Source organism: Triturus cristatus, chromosome 12 (genome assembly GCF_964204655.1).
Source record: "Triturus cristatus chromosome 12, aTriCri1.1, whole genome shotgun sequence".
Classification (NCBI taxonomy): Eukaryota; Metazoa; Chordata; class Amphibia; order Caudata; family Salamandridae; genus Triturus; species Triturus cristatus.
Window position 1 is genome coordinate 217,361,960 of NC_140595.1, and position 15,784 is coordinate 217,377,743.

The window sequence follows — 15,784 nt, forward strand, 5'->3', positions numbered from 1 at the left end:
CTCCTGCACTCTGTTTATGCAAATGAGCAAGCAGAGAGCTCAGGAATAAAACACCAAACTCATGTCCCCCAAAAAAGCAGCAGACAATTGCTGGATATTCCCCAACTTGTAATGCTTTTCTTTTAAACAAATGATAAACAGCCTCACCTGTGGCAAGGCTTAAAAAAATTGAATAAACTCTTAAATGTTCCTCTCCACGGAAATCTTTAGTAAAAGGCGAAAGATTTTTTCGTTTTGAAGAGAAACCAGAGTAAGTGACAATATAGCTCTCTAGGGTAAGTGGCGGCACATCAAAGACCCTGTCATTGCGAGGGTGAGGACCTGAAAGGTATTTTCAGGCTCTAAGAAAGAGGGCGAGAACCAGGCCGGTGGGCAAAACAGGCCAACATTTCAAAGTCTCTGCTCAAGGTACAAAAAGGTGGACTGTTCACATGTGTATGTCTGGGAATATGCAAATTTCTTTTGTACTCACCTCAGCTCATTAGGAGTTGTCGGGGCTGCTGGGGAAGGGGAACAGGAAATGTGAATCAGGCTTTTAGTTAAGTGGCACTGTAGGCCTTTTGTCCCCTAGCCATTTTACGCTTTCAACACCATCCCTCCAATCGATATGCTCAGAGCCACCACTGTGCTCTACACATAGCCATGCACCGTATGTGCCTTTTTCACACGTACTTTCATTAAACCTGAATATAGAAGGATATATCTGTCTAGGCTGGAGACACATGAAACAAGTCTGACGTGCCCCTTCAAGTCTACCTGAGAGGAAGCTGACTCAGGATTGGTGACCTCTCAGGGCACCTCTAAACGGACACAAATAACGGGCAAGCCCTATGAAAAGCACAGCATGAGTCTTGGTCCCACCTTTAAAAAGGAGGGTGACCTCTGGGATCTGGCAGCAGGATCTTTGGGAGATAAGAACATATACTGCCTGCGATCGTGAAGTTTCAAGTCAGTCAAGAAAAGCAATCTCATGCACTGCACAAGCTCTTTCCCATGAGGCACCTCTCCTGCACTCTGTTTATGCAAATGAGCAAGCAGAGAGCTCAGGAATAAAACACCAAACTCATGTCCCCCAAAAAAGCAGCAGACAATTTCTGGATATTCCCCAACTTGTAATGCTTTTCTTTTAAACAAATGATAAACAGCCTCACCTGTGGCAAGGCTTAAAAAAATTGAATAAACTCTTAAATGTTCCTCTCCACGGAAATCTTTAGTAAAAGGCGAAAGATTTTTTCGTTTTGAAGAGAAACCAGAGTAAGTGACAATATAGCTCTCTAGGGTAAGTGGCGGCACATCAAAGACCCTGTCATTGCGAGGGTGAGGACCTGAAAGGTATTTTCAGGCTCTAAGAAAGAGGGCGAGAACCAGGCCGGTGGGCAAAACAGGCCAACATTTCAAAGTCTCTGCTCAAGGTACAAAAAGGTGGACTGTTCACATGTGTATGTCTGGGAATATGCAAATTTCTTTTGTACTCACCTCAGCTCATTAGGAGTTGTCGGGGCTGCTGGGGAAGGGGAACAGGAAATGTGAATCAGGCTTTTAGTTAAGTGGCACTGTAGGCCTTTTGTCCCCTAGCCATTTTACGCTTTCAACACGCTCTACACATAGCCATGCACCGTATGTGCCTTTTTCACACGTACTTTCATTAAACCTGAATATAGAAGCATATATCTGTCTAGGCTGGAGACACGTGAAACAAGTCTGACGTGCCCCTTCAAGTCTACCTGAGAGGAAGCTGACTCAGGATTGGCGACCTCTCAGGGCACCTCTAACGGGCACAAATAACGGGCAAGCCCTATGAAAAGCACAGCATGAGTCTTGGTCCCACCTTTAAAAAGGAGGGTGACCTCTGGGATCTGGCAGCAGGATCTTTGGGAGATAAGAAAATATACTGCCTGCGATCGTGAAGTTTCAAGTCAGTCAAGAAAAGCAATCTCATGCACTGCACAAGCTCTTTCCCATGAGGCACCTCTCCTGCACTCTGTTTATGCAAATGAGCAAGCAGAGAGCTCAGGAATAAAACACCAAACTCATGTCCCCCAAAAAAGCAGCAGACAATTGCTGGATATTCCCCAACTTGTAATGCTTTTCTTTTAAACAAATGATAAACAGCCTCACCTGTGGCAAGGCTTAAAAAAATTGAATAAACTCTTAAATGTTCCTCTCCACGGAAATCTTTAGTAAAAGGCGAAAGATTTTTTCGTTTTGAAGAGAAACCAGAGTAAGTGACAATATAGCTCTCTAGGGTAAGTGGCGGCACATCAAAGACCCTGTCATTGCGAGGGTGAGGACCTGAAAGGTATTTTCAGGCTCTAAGAAAGAGGGCGAGAACCAGGCCGGTGGGCAAAACAGGCCAACATTTCAAAGTCTCTGCTCAAGGTACAAAAAGGTGGACTGTTCACATGTGTATGTCTGGGAATATGCAAATTTCTTTTGTACTCACCTCAGCTCATTAGGAGTTGTCGGGGCTGCTGGGGAAGGGGAACAGGAAATGTGAATCAGGCTTTTAGTTAAGTGGCACTGTAGGCCTTTTGTCCCCTAGCCATTTTACGCTTTCAACACGCTCTACACATAGCCATGCACCGTATGTGCCTTTTTCACACGTACTTTCATTAAACCTGAATATAGAAGGATATATCTGTCTAGGCTGGAGACACGTGAAACAAGTCTGACGTGCCCCTTCAAGTCTACCTGAGAGGAAGCTGACTCAGGATTGGCGACCTCTCAGGGCACCTCTAACGGGCACAAATAACGGGCAAGCCCTATGAAAAGCACAGCATGAGTCTTGGTCCCACCTTTAAAAAGGAGGGTGACCTCTGGGATCTGGCAGCAGGATCTTTGGGAGATAAGAAAATATACTGCCTGCGATCGTGAAGTTTCAAGTCAGTCAAGAAAAGCAATCTCATGCACTGCACAAGCTCTTTCCCATGAGGCACCTCTCCTGCACTCTGTTTATGCAAATGAGCAAGCAGAGAGCTCAGGAATAAAACACCAAACTCATGTCCCTCAAAAAAGCAGCAGACAATTGCTGGATATTCCCCAACTTGTAATGCTTTTCTTTTAAACAAATGATAAACAGCCTCACCTGTGGCAAGGCTTAAAAAAATTGAATAAACTCTTAAATGTTCCTCTCCACGGAAATCTTTAGTAAAAGGCGAAAGATTTTTTCGTTTTGAAGAGAAACCAGAGTAAGTGACAATATAGCTCTCTAGGGTAAGTGGCGGCACATCAAAGACCCTGTCATTGCGAGGGTGAGGACCTGAAAGGTATTTTCAGGCTCTAAGAAAGAGGGCGAGAACCAGGCCGGTGGGCAAAACAGGCCAACATTTCAAAGTCTCTGCTCAAGGTACAAAAAGGTGGACTGTTCACATGTGTATGTCTGGGAATATGCAAATTTCTTTTGTACTCACCTCAGCTCATTAGGAGTTGTCGGGGCTGCTGGGGAAGGGGAACAGGAAATGTGAATCAGGCTTTTAGTTAAGTGGCACTGTAGGCCTTTTGTCCCCTAGCCATTTTACGCTTTCAACACCATCTCTCCAATCGATATGCTCAGAGCCACCACTGTGCTCTACACATAGCCATGCACCGTATGTGCCTTTTTCACACGTACTTTCATTAAACCTGAATATAGAAGGATATATCTGTCTAGGCTGGAGACACATGAAACAAGTCTGACGTGCCCCTTCAAGTCTACCTGAGAGGAAGCTGACTCAGGATTGGTGACCTCTCACGGGCACAAATAAGGGGCAAGCCCTATGAAAAGCACAGCATGAGTCTTGGTCCCACCTTTAAAAAGGAGGGTGACCTCTGGGATCTGGCAGCAGGATCTTTGGGAGATAAGAAAATATACTGCCTGCGATCGTGAAGTTTGAAGTCAGTCAAGAAAAGCAATCTCATGCACTGCACAAGCTCTTTCCCATGAGGCACCTCTCCTGCACTCTGTTTATGCAAATGAGCAAGCAGAGAGCTCAGGAATAAAACACCAAACTCATGTCCCCCAAAAAAGCAGCAGACAATTGCTGGATATTCCCCAACTTCTAATACTTTTCTTTTAAACAAATGATAAACAGCCTCACCTGTGGCAAGGCTTAAAAAAATTGAATAAACTCTTAAATGTTCCTCGCCACGGAAATCTTTAGTAAAAGGCGAAAGATTTTTTCGTTTTGAAGAGAAACCAGAATAAGTGACAATATAGCTCTCTAGGGTAAGTGGCGCCACATCAAAGACCCTGTCATTGCGAGGGTGAGGACCTGAAAGGTATTTTCAGGCTCTAAGAAAGAGGGCGAGAACCAGGCCGGTGGGCAAAACAGGCCAACATTTCAGAGTCTCTGCTCAAGGTACAAAAAGGTGGACTGTTCACATGTGTATGTCTGGGAATATGCAAATTTCTTTTGTACTCACCTCAGCTCATTAGGAGTTGTCGGGGCTGCTGGGGAAGGGGAACAGGAAATGTGAATCAGGCTTTTAGTTAAGTGGCACTGTAGGCCTTTTGTCCCCTAGCCATTTTACGCTTTCAACACCATCCCTCCAATCGATATGCTCAGAGCCACCACTGTGCTCTACACATAGCCATGCACCGTATGTGCCTTTTTCACACGTACTTTCATTAAACCTGAATATAGAAGGATATATCTGTCTAGGCTGGAGACACATGAAACAAGTCTGACGTGCCCCTTCAAGTCTACCTGAGAGGAAGCTGACTCAGGATTGGTGACCTCTCAGGGCACCTCTAAACGGACACAAATAACGGGCAAGCCCTATGAAAAGCACAGCATGAGTCTTGGTCCCACCTTTAAAAAGGAGGGTGACCTCTGGGATCTGGCAGCAGGATCTTTGGGAGATAAGAAAATATACTGCCTGCGATCGTGAAGTTTCAAGTCAGTCAAGAAAAGCAATCTCATGCACTGCACAAGCTCTTTCCCATGAGGCACCTCTCCTGCACTCTGTTTATGCAAATGAGCAAGCAGAGAGCTCAGGAATAAAACACCAAACTCATGTCCCCCAAAAAAGCAGCAGACAATTTCTGGATATTCCCCAACTTGTAATGCTTTTCTTTTAAACAAATGATAAACAGCCTCACCTGTGGCAAGGCTTAAAAAAATTGAATAAACTCTTAAATGTTCCTCTCCACGGAAATCTTTAGTAAAAGGCGAAAGATTTTTTCGTTTTGAAGAGAAACCAGAGTAAGTGACAATATAGCTCTCTAGGGTAAGTGGCGGCACATCAAAGACCCTGTCATTGCGAGGGTGAGGACCTGAAAGGTATTTTCAGGCTCTAAGAAAGAGGGCGAGAACCAGGCCGGTGGGCAAAACAGGCCAACATTTCAAAGTCTCTGCTCAAGGTACAAAAAGGTGGACTGTTCACATGTGTATGTCTGGGAATATGCAAATTTCTTTTGTACTCACCTCAGCTCATTAGGAGTTGTCGGGGCTGCTGGGGAAGGGGAACAGGAAATGTGAATCAGGCTTTTAGTTAAGTGGCACTGTAGGCCTTTTGTCCCCTAGCCATTTTACGCTTTCAACACCATCTCTCCAATCGATATGCTCAGAGCCACCACTGTGCTCTACACATAGCCATGCACCGTATGTGCCTTTTTCACACGTACTTTCATTAAACCTGAATATAGAAGGATATATCTGTCTAGGCTGGAGACACATGAAACAAGTCTGACGTGCCCCTTCAAGTCTACCTGAGAGGAAGCTGACTCAGGATTGGTGACCTCTCACGGGCACAAATAAGGGGCAAGCCCTATGAAAAGCACAGCATGAGTCTTGGTCCCACCTTTAAAAAGGAGGGTGACCTCTGGGATCTGGCAGCAGGATCTTTGGGAGATAAGAAAATATACTGCCTGCGATCGTGAAGTTTGAAGTCAGTCAAGAAAAGCAATCTCATGCACTGCACAAGCTCTTTCCCATGAGGCACCTCTCCTGCACTCTGTTTATGCAAATGAGCAAGCAGAGAGCTCAGGAATAAAACACCAAACTCATGTCCCCCAAAAAAGCAGCAGACAATTGCTGGATATTCCCCAACTTCTAATACTTTTCTTTTAAACAAATGATAAACAGCCTCACCTGTGGCAAGGCTTAAAAAAATTGAATAAACTCTTAAATGTTCCTCGCCACGGAAATCTTTAGTAAAAGGCGAAAGATTTTTTCGTTTTGAAGAGAAACCAGAATAAGTGACAATATAGCTCTCTAGGGTAAGTGGCGCCACATCAAAGACCCTGTCATTGCGAGGGTGAGGACCTGAAAGGTATTTTCAGGCTCTAAGAAAGAGGGCGAGAACCAGGCCGGTGGGCAAAACAGGCCAACATTTCAGAGTCTCTGCTCAAGGTACAAAAAGGTGGACTGTTCACATGTGTATGTCTGGGAATATGCAAATTTCTTTTGTACTCACCTCAGCTCATTAGGAGTTGTCGGGGCTGCTGGGGAAGGGGAACAGGAAATGTGAATCAGGCTTTTAGTTAAGTGGCACTGTAGGCCTTTTGTCCCCTAGCCATTTTACGCTTTCAACACCATCCCTCCAATCGATATGCTCAGAGCCACCACTGTGCTCTACACATAGCCATGCACCGTATGTGCCTTTTTCACACGTACTTTCATTAAACCTGAATATAGAAGGATATATCTGTCTAGGCTGGAGACACATGAAACAAGTCTGACGTGCCCCTTCAAGTCTACCTGAGAGGAAGCTGACTCAGGATTGGTGACCTCTCAGGGCACCTCTAAACGGACACAAATAACGGGCAAGCCCTATGAAAAGCACAGCATGAGTCTTGGTCCCACCTTTAAAAAGGAGGGTGACCTCTGGGATCTGGCAGCAGGATCTTTGGGAGATAAGAAAATATACTGCCTGCGATCGTGAAGTTTCAAGTCAGTCAAGAAAAGCAATCTCATGCACTGCACAAGCTCTTTCCCATGAGGCACCTCTCCTGCACTCTGTTTATGCAAATGAGCAAGCAGAGAGCTCAGGAATAAAACACCAAACTCATGTCCCCCAAAAAAGCAGCAGACAATTTCTGGATATTCCCCAACTTGTAATGCTTTTCTTTTAAACAAATGATAAACAGCCTCACCTGTGGCAAGGCTTAAAAAAATTGAATAAACTCTTAAATGTTCCTCTCCACGGAAATCTTTAGTAAAAGGCGAAAGATTTTTTCGTTTTGAAGAGAAACCAGAGTAAGTGACAATATAGCTCTCTAGGGTAAGTGGCGGCACATCAAAGACCCTGTCATTGCGAGGGTGAGGACCTGAAAGGTATTTTCAGGCTCTAAGAAAGAGGGCGAGAACCAGGCCGGTGGGCAAAACAGGCCAACATTTCAAAGTCTCTGCTCAAGGTACAAAAAGGTGGACTGTTCACATGTGTATGTCTGGGAATATGCAAATTTCTTTTGTACTCACCTCAGCTCATTAGGAGTTGTCGGGGCTGCTGGGGAAGGGGAACAGGAAATGTGAATCAGGCTTTTAGTTAAGTGGCACTGTAGGCCTTTTGTCCCCTAGCCATTTTACGCTTTCAACACGCTCTACACATAGCCATGCACCGTATGTGCCTTTTTCACACGTACTTTCATTAAACCTGAATATAGAAGGATATATCTGTCTAGGCTGGAGACACGTGAAACAAGTCTGACGTGCCCCTTCAAGTCTACCTGAGAGGAAGCTGACTCAGGATTGGCGACCTCTCAGGGCACCTCTAACGGGCACAAATAACGGGCAAGCCCTATGAAAAGCACAGCATGAGTCTTGGTCCCACCTTTAAAAAGGAGGGTGACCTCTGGGATCTGGCAGCAGGATCTTTGGGAGATAAGAAAATATACTGCCTGCGATCGTGAAGTTTCAAGTCAGTCAAGAAAAGCAATCTCATGCACTGCACAAGCTCTTTCCCATGAGGCACCTCTCCTGCACTCTGTTTATGCAAATGAGCAAGCAGAGAGCTCAGGAATAAAACACCAAACTCATGTCCCTCAAAAAAGCAGCAGACAATTGCTGGATATTCCCCAACTTGTAATGCTTTTCTTTTAAACAAATGATAAACAGCCTCACCTGTGGCAAGGCTTAAAAAAATTGAATAAACTCTTAAATGTTCCTCTCCACGGAAATCTTTAGTAAAAGGCGAAAGATTTTTTCGTTTTGAAGAGAAACCAGAGTAAGTGACAATATAGCTCTCTAGGGTAAGTGGCGGCACATCAAAGACCCTGTCATTGCGAGGGTGAGGACCTGAAAGGTATTTTCAGGCTCTAAGAAAGAGGGCGAGAACCAGGCCGGTGGGCAAAACAGGCCAACATTTCAAAGTCTCTGCTCAAGGTACAAAAAGGTGGACTGTTCACATGTGTATGTCTGGGAATATGCAAATTTCTTTTGTACTCACCTCAGCTCATTAGGAGTTGTCGGGGCTGCTGGGGAAGGGGAACAGGAAATGTGAATCAGGCTTTTAGTTAAGTGGCACTGTAGGCCTTTTGTCCCCTAGCCATTTTACGCTTTCAACACCATCTCTCCAATCGATATGCTCAGAGCCACCACTGTGCTCTACACATAGCCATGCACCGTATGTGCCTTTTTCACACGTACTTTCATTAAACCTGAATATAGAAGGATATATCTGTCTAGGCTGGAGACACATGAAACAAGTCTGACGTGCCCCTTCAAGTCTACCTGAGAGGAAGCTGACTCAGGATTGGTGACCTCTCACGGGCACAAATAAGGGGCAAGCCCTATGAAAAGCACAGCATGAGTCTTGGTCCCACCTTTAAAAAGGAGGGTGACCTCTGGGATCTGGCAGCAGGATCTTTGGGAGATAAGAAAATATACTGCCTGCGATCGTGAAGTTTGAAGTCAGTCAAGAAAAGCAATCTCATGCACTGCACAAGCTCTTTCCCATGAGGCACCTCTCCTGCACTCTGTTTATGCAAATGAGCAAGCAGAGAGCTCAGGAATAAAACACCAAACTCATGTCCCCCAAAAAAGCAGCAGACAATTGCTGGATATTCCCCAACTTCTAATACTTTTCTTTTAAACAAATGATAAACAGCCTCACCTGTGGCAAGGCTTAAAAAAATTGATTAAACTCTTAAATGTTCCTCTCCACGGAAATCTTTAGTAAAAGGCGAAAGATTTTTTCGTTTTGAAGAGAAACCAGAGTAAGTGACAATATAGCTCTCTAGGGTAAGTGGCGGCACATCAAAGACCCTGTCATTGCGAGGGTGAGGACCTGAAAGGTATTTTCAGGCTCTAAGAAAGAGGGCGAGAACCAGGCCGGTGGGCAAAACAGGCCAACATTTCAAAGTCTCTGCTCAAGGTACAAAAAGGTGGACTGTTCACATGTGTATGTCTGGGAATATGCAAATTTCTTTTGTACTCACCTCAGCTCATTAGGAGTTGTCGGGGCTGCTGGGGAAGGGGAACAGGAAATGTGAATCAGGCTTTTAGTTAAGTGGCACTGTAGGCCTTTTGTCCCCTAGCCATTTTACGCTTTCAACACCATCTCTCCAATCGATATGCTCAGAGCCACCACTGTGCTCTACACATAGCCATGCACCGTATGTGCCTTTTTCACACGTACTTTCATTAAACCTGAATATAGAAGGATATATCTGTCTAGGCTGGAGACACATGAAACAAGTCTGACGTGCCCCTTCAAGTCTACCTGAGAGGAAGCTGACTCAGGATTGGTGACCTCTCACGGGCACAAATAACGGGCAAGCCCTATGAAAAGCACAGCATGAGTCTTGGTCCCACCTTTAAAAAGGAGGGTGACCTCTGGGATCTGGCAGCAGGATCTTTGGGAGATAAGAAAATATACTGCCTGCAATCGTGAAGTTTCAAGTCAGTCAAGAAAAGCAATCTCATGCACTGCACAAGCTCTTTCCCATGAGGCACCTCTCCTGCACTCTGTTTATGCAAATGAGCAAGCAGAGAGCTCAGGAATAAAACACCAAACTCATGTCCCCCAAAAAAGCAGCAGACAATTGCTGGATATTCCCCAACTTGTAATGCTTTTCTTTTAAACAAATGATAAACAGCCTCACCTGTGGCAAGGCTTAAAAAAATTGAATAAACTCTTAAATGTTCCTCTCCACGGAAATCTTTAGTAAAAGGCGAAAGATTTTTTCGTTTTGAAGAGAAACCAGAGTAAGTGACAATATAGCTCTCTAGGGTAAGTGGCGGCACATCAAAGACCCTGTCATTGCGAGGGTGAGGACCTGAAAGGTATTTTCAGGCTCTAAGAAAGAGGGCGAGAACCAGGCCGGTGGGCAAAACAGGCCAACATTTCAAAGTCTCTGCTCAAGGTACAAAAAGGTGGACTGTTCACATGTGTATGTCTGGGAATATGCAAATTTCTTTTGTACTCACCTCAGCTCATTAGGAGTTGTCGGGGCTGCTGGGGAAGGGGAACAGGAAATGTGAATCAGGCTTTTAGTTAAGTGGCACTGTAGGCCTTTTGTCCCCTAGCCATTTTACGCTTTCAACACCATCTCTCCAATCGATATGCTCAGAGCCACCACTGTGCTCTACACATAGCCATGCACCGTATGTGCCTTTTTCACACGTACTTTCATTAAACCTGAATATAGAAGGATATATCTGTCTAGGCTGGAGACACATGAAACAAGTCTGACGTGCCCCTTCAAGTCTACCTGAGAGGAAGCTGACTCAGGATTGGTGACCTCTCACGGGCACAAATAACGGGCAAGCCCTATGAAAAGCACAGCATGAGTCTTGGTCCCACCTTTAAAAAGGAGGGTGACCTCTGGGATCTGGCAGCAGGATCTTTGGGAGATAAGAAAATATACTGCCTGCAATCGTGAAGTTTCAAGTCAGTCAAGAAAAGCAATCTCATGCACTGCACAAGCTCTTTCCCATGAGGCACCTCTCCTGCACTCTGTTTATGCAAATGAGCAAGCAGAGAGCTCAGGAATAAAACACCAAACTCATGTCCCCCAAAAAAGCAGCAGACAATTGCTGGATATTCCCCAACTTGTAATGCTTTTCTTTTAAACAAATGATAAACAGCCTCACCTGTGGCAAGGCTTAAAAAAATTGAATAAACTCTTAAATGTTCCTCTCCACGGAAATCTTTAGTAAAAGGCGAAAGATTTTTTCGTTTTGAAGAGAAACCAGAGTAAGTGACAATATAGCTCTCTAGGGTAAGTGGCGGCACATCAAAGACCCTGTCATTGCGAGGGTGAGGACCTGAAAGGTATTTTCAGGCTCTAAGAAAGAGGGCGAGAACCAGGCCGGTGGGCAAAACAGGCCAACATTTCAAAGTCTCTGCTCAAGGTACAAAAAGGTGGACTGTTCACATGTGTATGTCTGGGAATATGCAAATTTCTTTTGTACTCACCTCAGCTCATTAGGAGTTGTCGGGGCTGCTGGGGAAGGGGAACAGGAAATGTGAATCAGGCTTTTAGTTAAGTGGCACTGTAGGCCTTTTGTCCCCTAGCCATTTTACGCTTTCAACACCATCCCTCCAATCGATATGCTCAGAGCCACCACTGTGCTCTACACATAGCCATGCACCGTATGTGCCTTTTTCACACGTACTTTCATTAAACCTGAATATAGAAGGATATATCTGTCTAGGCTGGAGACACATGAAACAAGTCTGACGTGCCCCTTCAAGTCTACCTGAGAGGAAGCTGACTCAGGATTGGTGACCTCTCAGGGCACCTCTAAACGGACACAAATAATGGGCAAGCCCTATGAAAAGCACAGCATGAGTCTTGGTCCCACCTTTAAAAAGGAGGGTGACCTCTGGGATCTGGCAGCAGGATCTTTGGGAGATAAGAAAATATACTGCCTGCGATCGTGAAGTTTCAAGTCAGTCAAGAAAAGCAATCTCATGCACTGCACAAGCTCTTTCCCATGAGGCACCTCTCCTGCACTCTGTTTATGCAAATGAGCAAGCAGAGAGCTCAGGAATAAAACACCAAACTCATGTCCCCCAAAAAAGCAGCAGACAATTTCTGGATATTCCCCAACTTGTAATGCTTTTCTTTTAAACAAATGATAAACAGCCTCACCTGTGGCAAGGCTTAAAAAAATTGAATAAACTCTTAAATGTTCCTCTCCACGGAAATCTTTAGTAAAAGGCGAAAGATTTTTTCGTTTTGAAGAGAAACCAGAGTAAGTAACAATATAGCTCTCTAGGGTAAGTGGCGGCACATCAAAGACCCTGTCATTGCGAGGGTGAGGACCTGAAAGGTATTTTCAGGCTCTAAGAAAGAGGGCGAGAACCAGGCCGGTGGGCAAAACAGGCCAACATTTCAAAGTCTCTGCTCAAGGTACAAAAAGGTGGACTGTTCACATGTGTATGTCTGGGAATATGCAAATTTCTTTTGTACTCACCTCAGCTCATTAGGAGTTGTCGGGGCTGCTGGGGAAGGGGAACAGGAAATGTGAATCAGGCTTTTAGTTAAGTGGCACTGTAGGCCTTTTGTCCCCTAGCCATTTTACGCTTTCAACACGCTCTACACATAGCCATGCACCGTATGTGCCTTTTTCACACGTACTTTCATTAAACCTGAATATAGAAGCATATATCTGTCTAGGCTGGAGACACGTGAAACAAGTCTGACGTGCCCCTTCAAGTCTACCTGAGAGGAAGCTGACTCAGGATTGGCGACCTCTCAGGGCACCTCTAACGGGCACAAATAACGGGCAAGCCCTATGAAAAGCACAGCATGAGTCTTGGTCCCACCTTTAAAAAGGAGGGTGACCTCTGGGATCTGGCAGCAGGATCTTTGGGAGATAAGAAAATATACTGCCTGCGATCGTGAAGTTTCAAGTCAGTCAAGAAAAGCAATCTCATGCACTGCACAAGCTCTTTCCCATGAGGCACCTCTCCTGCACTCTGTTTATGCAAATGAGCAAGCAGAGAGCTCAGGAATAAAACACCAAACTCATGTCCCCCAAAAAAGCAGCAGACAATTGCTGGATATTCCCCAACTTGTAATGCTTTTCTTTTAAACAAATGATAAACAGCCTCACCTGTGGCAAGGCTTAAAAAAATTGAATAAACTCTTAAATGTTCCTCTCCACGGAAATCTTTAGTAAAAGGCGAAAGATTTTTTCGTTTTGAAGAGAAACCAGAGTAAGTGACAATATAGCTCTCTAGGGTAAGTGGCGGCACATCAAAGACCCTGTCATTGCGAGGGTGAGGACCTGAAAGGTATTTTCAGGCTCTAAGAAAGAGGGCGAGAACCAGGCCGGTGGGCAAAACAGGCCAACATTTCAAAGTCTCTGCTCAAGGTACAAAAAGGTGGACTGTTCACATGTGTATGTCTGGGAATATGCAAATTTCTTTTGTACTCACCTCAGCTCATTAGGAGTTGTCGGGGCTGCTAGGGAAGGGGAACAGGAAATGTGAATCAGGCTTTTAGTTAAGTGGCACTGTAGGCCTTTTGTCCCCTAGCCATTTTACGCTTTCAACACCATCTCTCCAATCGATATGCTCAGAGCCACCACTGTGCTCTACACATAGCCATGCACCGTATGTGCCTTTTTCACACGTACTTTCATTAAACCTGAATATAGAAGGATATATCTGTCTAGGCTGGAGACACATGAAACAAGTCTGACGTGCCCCTTCAAGTCTACCTGAGAGGAAGCTGACTCAGGATTGGTGACCTCTCACGGGCACAAATAACGGGCAAGCCCTATGAAAAGCACAGCATGAGTCTTGGTCCCACCTTTAAAAAGGAGGGTGACCTCTGGGATCTGGCAGCAGGATCTTTGGGAGATAAGAAAATATACTGCCTGCAATCGTGAAGTTTGAAGTCAGTCAAGAAAAGCAATCTCATGCACTGCACAAGCTCTTTCCCATGAGGCACCTCTCCTGCACTCTGTTTATGCAAATGAGCAAGCAGAGAGCTCAGGAATAAAACACCAAACTCATGTCCCCCAAAAAAGCAGCAGACAATTGCTGGATATTCCCCAACTTCTAATACTTTTCTTTTAAACAAATGATAAACAGCCTCACCTGTGGCAAGGCTTAAAAAAATTGAATAAACTCTTAAATGTTCCTCGCCACGGAAATCTTTAGTAAAAGGCGAAAGATTTTTTCGTTTTGAAGAGAAACCAGAATAAGTGACAATATAGCTCTCTAGGGTAAGTGGCGCCACATCAAAGACCCTGTCATTGCGAGGGTGAGGACCTGAAAGGTATTTTCAGGCTCTAAGAAAGAGGGCGAGAACCAGGCCGGTGGGCAAAACAGGCCAACATTTCAGAGTCTCTGCTCAAGGTACAAAAAGGTGGACTGTTCACATGTGTATGTCTGGGAATATGCAAATTTCTTTTGTACTCACCTCAGCTCATTAGGAGTTGTCGGGGCTGCTGGGGAAGGGGAACAGGAAATGTGAATCAGGCTTTTAGTTAAGTGGCACTGTAGGCCTTTTGTCCCCTAGCCATTTTACGCTTTCAACACCATCCCTCCAATCGATATGCTCAGAGCCACCACTGTGCTCTACACATAGCCATGCACCGTATGTGCCTTTTTCACACGTACTTTCATTAAACCTGAATATAGAAGGATATATCTGTCTAGGCTGGAGACACATGAAACAAGTCTGACGTGCCCCTTCAAGTCTACCTGAGAGGAAGCTGACTCAGGATTGGTGACCTCTCAGGGCACCTCTAAACGGACACAAATAACGGGCAAGCCCTATGAAAAGCACAGCATGAGTCTTGGTCCCACCTTTAAAAAGGAGGGTGACCTCTGGGATCTGGCAGCAGGATCTTTGGGAGATAAGAAAATATACTGCCTGCGATCGTGAAGTTTCAAGTCAGTCAAGAAAAGCAATCTCATGCACTGCACAAGCTCTTTCCCATGAGGCACCTCTCCTGCACTCTGTTTATGCAAATGAGCAAGCAGAGAGCTCAGGAATAAAACACCAAACTCATGTCCCCCAAAAAAGCAGCAGACAATTTCTGGATATTCCCCAACTTGTAATGCTTTTCTTTTAAACAAATGATAAACAGCCTCACCTGTGGCAAGGCTTAAAAAAATTGAATAAACTCTTAAATGTTCCTCTCCACGGAAATCTTTAGTAAAAGGCGAAAGATTTTTTCGTTTTGAAGAGAAACCAGAGTAAGTGACAATATAGCTCTCTAGGGTAAGTGGCGGCACATCAAAGACCCTGTCATTGCGAGGGTGAGGACCTGAAAGGTATTTTCAGGCTCTAAGAAAGAGGGCGAGAACCAGGCCGGTGGGCAAAACAGGCCAACATTTCAAAGTCTCTGCTCAAGGTACAAAAAGGTGGACTGTTCACATGTGTATGTCTGGGAATATGCAAATTTCTTTTGTACTCACCTCAGCTCATTAGGAGTTGTCGGGGCTGCTGGGGAAGGGGAACAGGAAATGTGAATCAGGCTTTTAGTTAAGTGGCACTGTAGGCCTTTTGTCCCCTAGCCATTTTACGCTTTCAACACGCTCTACACATAGCCATGCACCGTATGTGCCTTTTTCACACGTACTTTCATTAAACCTGAATATAGAAGGATATATCTGTCTAGGCTGGAGACACGTGAAACAAGTCTGACGTGCCCCTTCAAGTCTACCTGAGAGGAAGCTGACTCAGGATTGGCGACCTCTCAGGGCACCTCTAACGGGCACAAATAACGGGCAAGCCCTATGAAAAGCACAGCATGAGTCTTGGTCCCACCTTTAAAAAGGAGGGTGACCTCTGGGATCTGGCAGCAGGATCTTTGGGAGATAAGAAAATATACTGCCTGCGATCGTGAAGTTTCAAGTCAGTCAAGAAAAGCAATCTCATGCACTGCACAAGCTC

General features: G+C 45.0%; 16 non-coding genes across 16 annotated transcripts; all 16 read right to left on the reverse strand.

Moving 5' to 3' along the window:
- Nucleotides 1-139: 139 nt before the first annotated feature.
- Nucleotides 140-254, reverse strand: LOC146773878 (U5 spliceosomal RNA). Its single transcript, XR_014972490.1, has one exon. It is a non-coding gene; the product is annotated as a U5 spliceosomal RNA (small nuclear RNA).
- Nucleotides 255-1,143: 889 nt separating this feature from the next.
- LOC146773879 (U5 spliceosomal RNA) lies at nucleotides 1,144-1,258 on the reverse strand. The gene has a single exon (XR_014972491.1). It is a non-coding gene; the product is annotated as a U5 spliceosomal RNA (small nuclear RNA).
- An 852-nt stretch (nucleotides 1,259-2,110) lies between these two features.
- On the reverse strand, nucleotides 2,111-2,225 carry LOC146773880 (U5 spliceosomal RNA). The gene has a single exon (XR_014972492.1). It is a non-coding gene; the product is annotated as a U5 spliceosomal RNA (small nuclear RNA).
- An 852-nt stretch (nucleotides 2,226-3,077) lies between these two features.
- On the reverse strand, nucleotides 3,078-3,192 carry LOC146773881 (U5 spliceosomal RNA). The gene has a single exon (XR_014972493.1). It is a non-coding gene; the product is annotated as a U5 spliceosomal RNA (small nuclear RNA).
- Nucleotides 3,193-4,068: 876 nt separating this feature from the next.
- LOC146773882 (U5 spliceosomal RNA) lies at nucleotides 4,069-4,183 on the reverse strand. Its single transcript, XR_014974626.1, has one exon. It is a non-coding gene; the product is annotated as a U5 spliceosomal RNA (small nuclear RNA).
- Nucleotides 4,184-5,072: 889 nt separating this feature from the next.
- LOC146773883 (U5 spliceosomal RNA) lies at nucleotides 5,073-5,187 on the reverse strand. The gene has a single exon (XR_014972494.1). It is a non-coding gene; the product is annotated as a U5 spliceosomal RNA (small nuclear RNA).
- Nucleotides 5,188-6,063: 876 nt separating this feature from the next.
- Nucleotides 6,064-6,178, reverse strand: LOC146773884 (U5 spliceosomal RNA). The gene has a single exon (XR_014974627.1). It is a non-coding gene; the product is annotated as a U5 spliceosomal RNA (small nuclear RNA).
- Nucleotides 6,179-7,067: 889 nt separating this feature from the next.
- LOC146773885 (U5 spliceosomal RNA) lies at nucleotides 7,068-7,182 on the reverse strand. Its single transcript, XR_014972495.1, has one exon. It is a non-coding gene; the product is annotated as a U5 spliceosomal RNA (small nuclear RNA).
- An 852-nt stretch (nucleotides 7,183-8,034) lies between these two features.
- On the reverse strand, nucleotides 8,035-8,149 carry LOC146773886 (U5 spliceosomal RNA). Its single transcript, XR_014972496.1, has one exon. It is a non-coding gene; the product is annotated as a U5 spliceosomal RNA (small nuclear RNA).
- An 876-nt stretch (nucleotides 8,150-9,025) lies between these two features.
- On the reverse strand, nucleotides 9,026-9,140 carry LOC146773887 (U5 spliceosomal RNA). Its single transcript, XR_014972892.1, has one exon. It is a non-coding gene; the product is annotated as a U5 spliceosomal RNA (small nuclear RNA).
- Nucleotides 9,141-10,016: 876 nt separating this feature from the next.
- On the reverse strand, nucleotides 10,017-10,131 carry LOC146773888 (U5 spliceosomal RNA). Its single transcript, XR_014972497.1, has one exon. It is a non-coding gene; the product is annotated as a U5 spliceosomal RNA (small nuclear RNA).
- An 876-nt stretch (nucleotides 10,132-11,007) lies between these two features.
- Nucleotides 11,008-11,122, reverse strand: LOC146773889 (U5 spliceosomal RNA). Its single transcript, XR_014972498.1, has one exon. It is a non-coding gene; the product is annotated as a U5 spliceosomal RNA (small nuclear RNA).
- An 889-nt stretch (nucleotides 11,123-12,011) lies between these two features.
- LOC146773890 (U5 spliceosomal RNA) lies at nucleotides 12,012-12,126 on the reverse strand. The gene has a single exon (XR_014972499.1). It is a non-coding gene; the product is annotated as a U5 spliceosomal RNA (small nuclear RNA).
- Nucleotides 12,127-12,978: 852 nt separating this feature from the next.
- On the reverse strand, nucleotides 12,979-13,093 carry LOC146773891 (U5 spliceosomal RNA). Its single transcript, XR_014972500.1, has one exon. It is a non-coding gene; the product is annotated as a U5 spliceosomal RNA (small nuclear RNA).
- Nucleotides 13,094-13,969: 876 nt separating this feature from the next.
- On the reverse strand, nucleotides 13,970-14,084 carry LOC146773892 (U5 spliceosomal RNA). Its single transcript, XR_014974628.1, has one exon. It is a non-coding gene; the product is annotated as a U5 spliceosomal RNA (small nuclear RNA).
- Nucleotides 14,085-14,973: 889 nt separating this feature from the next.
- Nucleotides 14,974-15,088, reverse strand: LOC146773893 (U5 spliceosomal RNA). Its single transcript, XR_014972501.1, has one exon. It is a non-coding gene; the product is annotated as a U5 spliceosomal RNA (small nuclear RNA).
- Nucleotides 15,089-15,784: the final 696 nt, after the last annotated feature.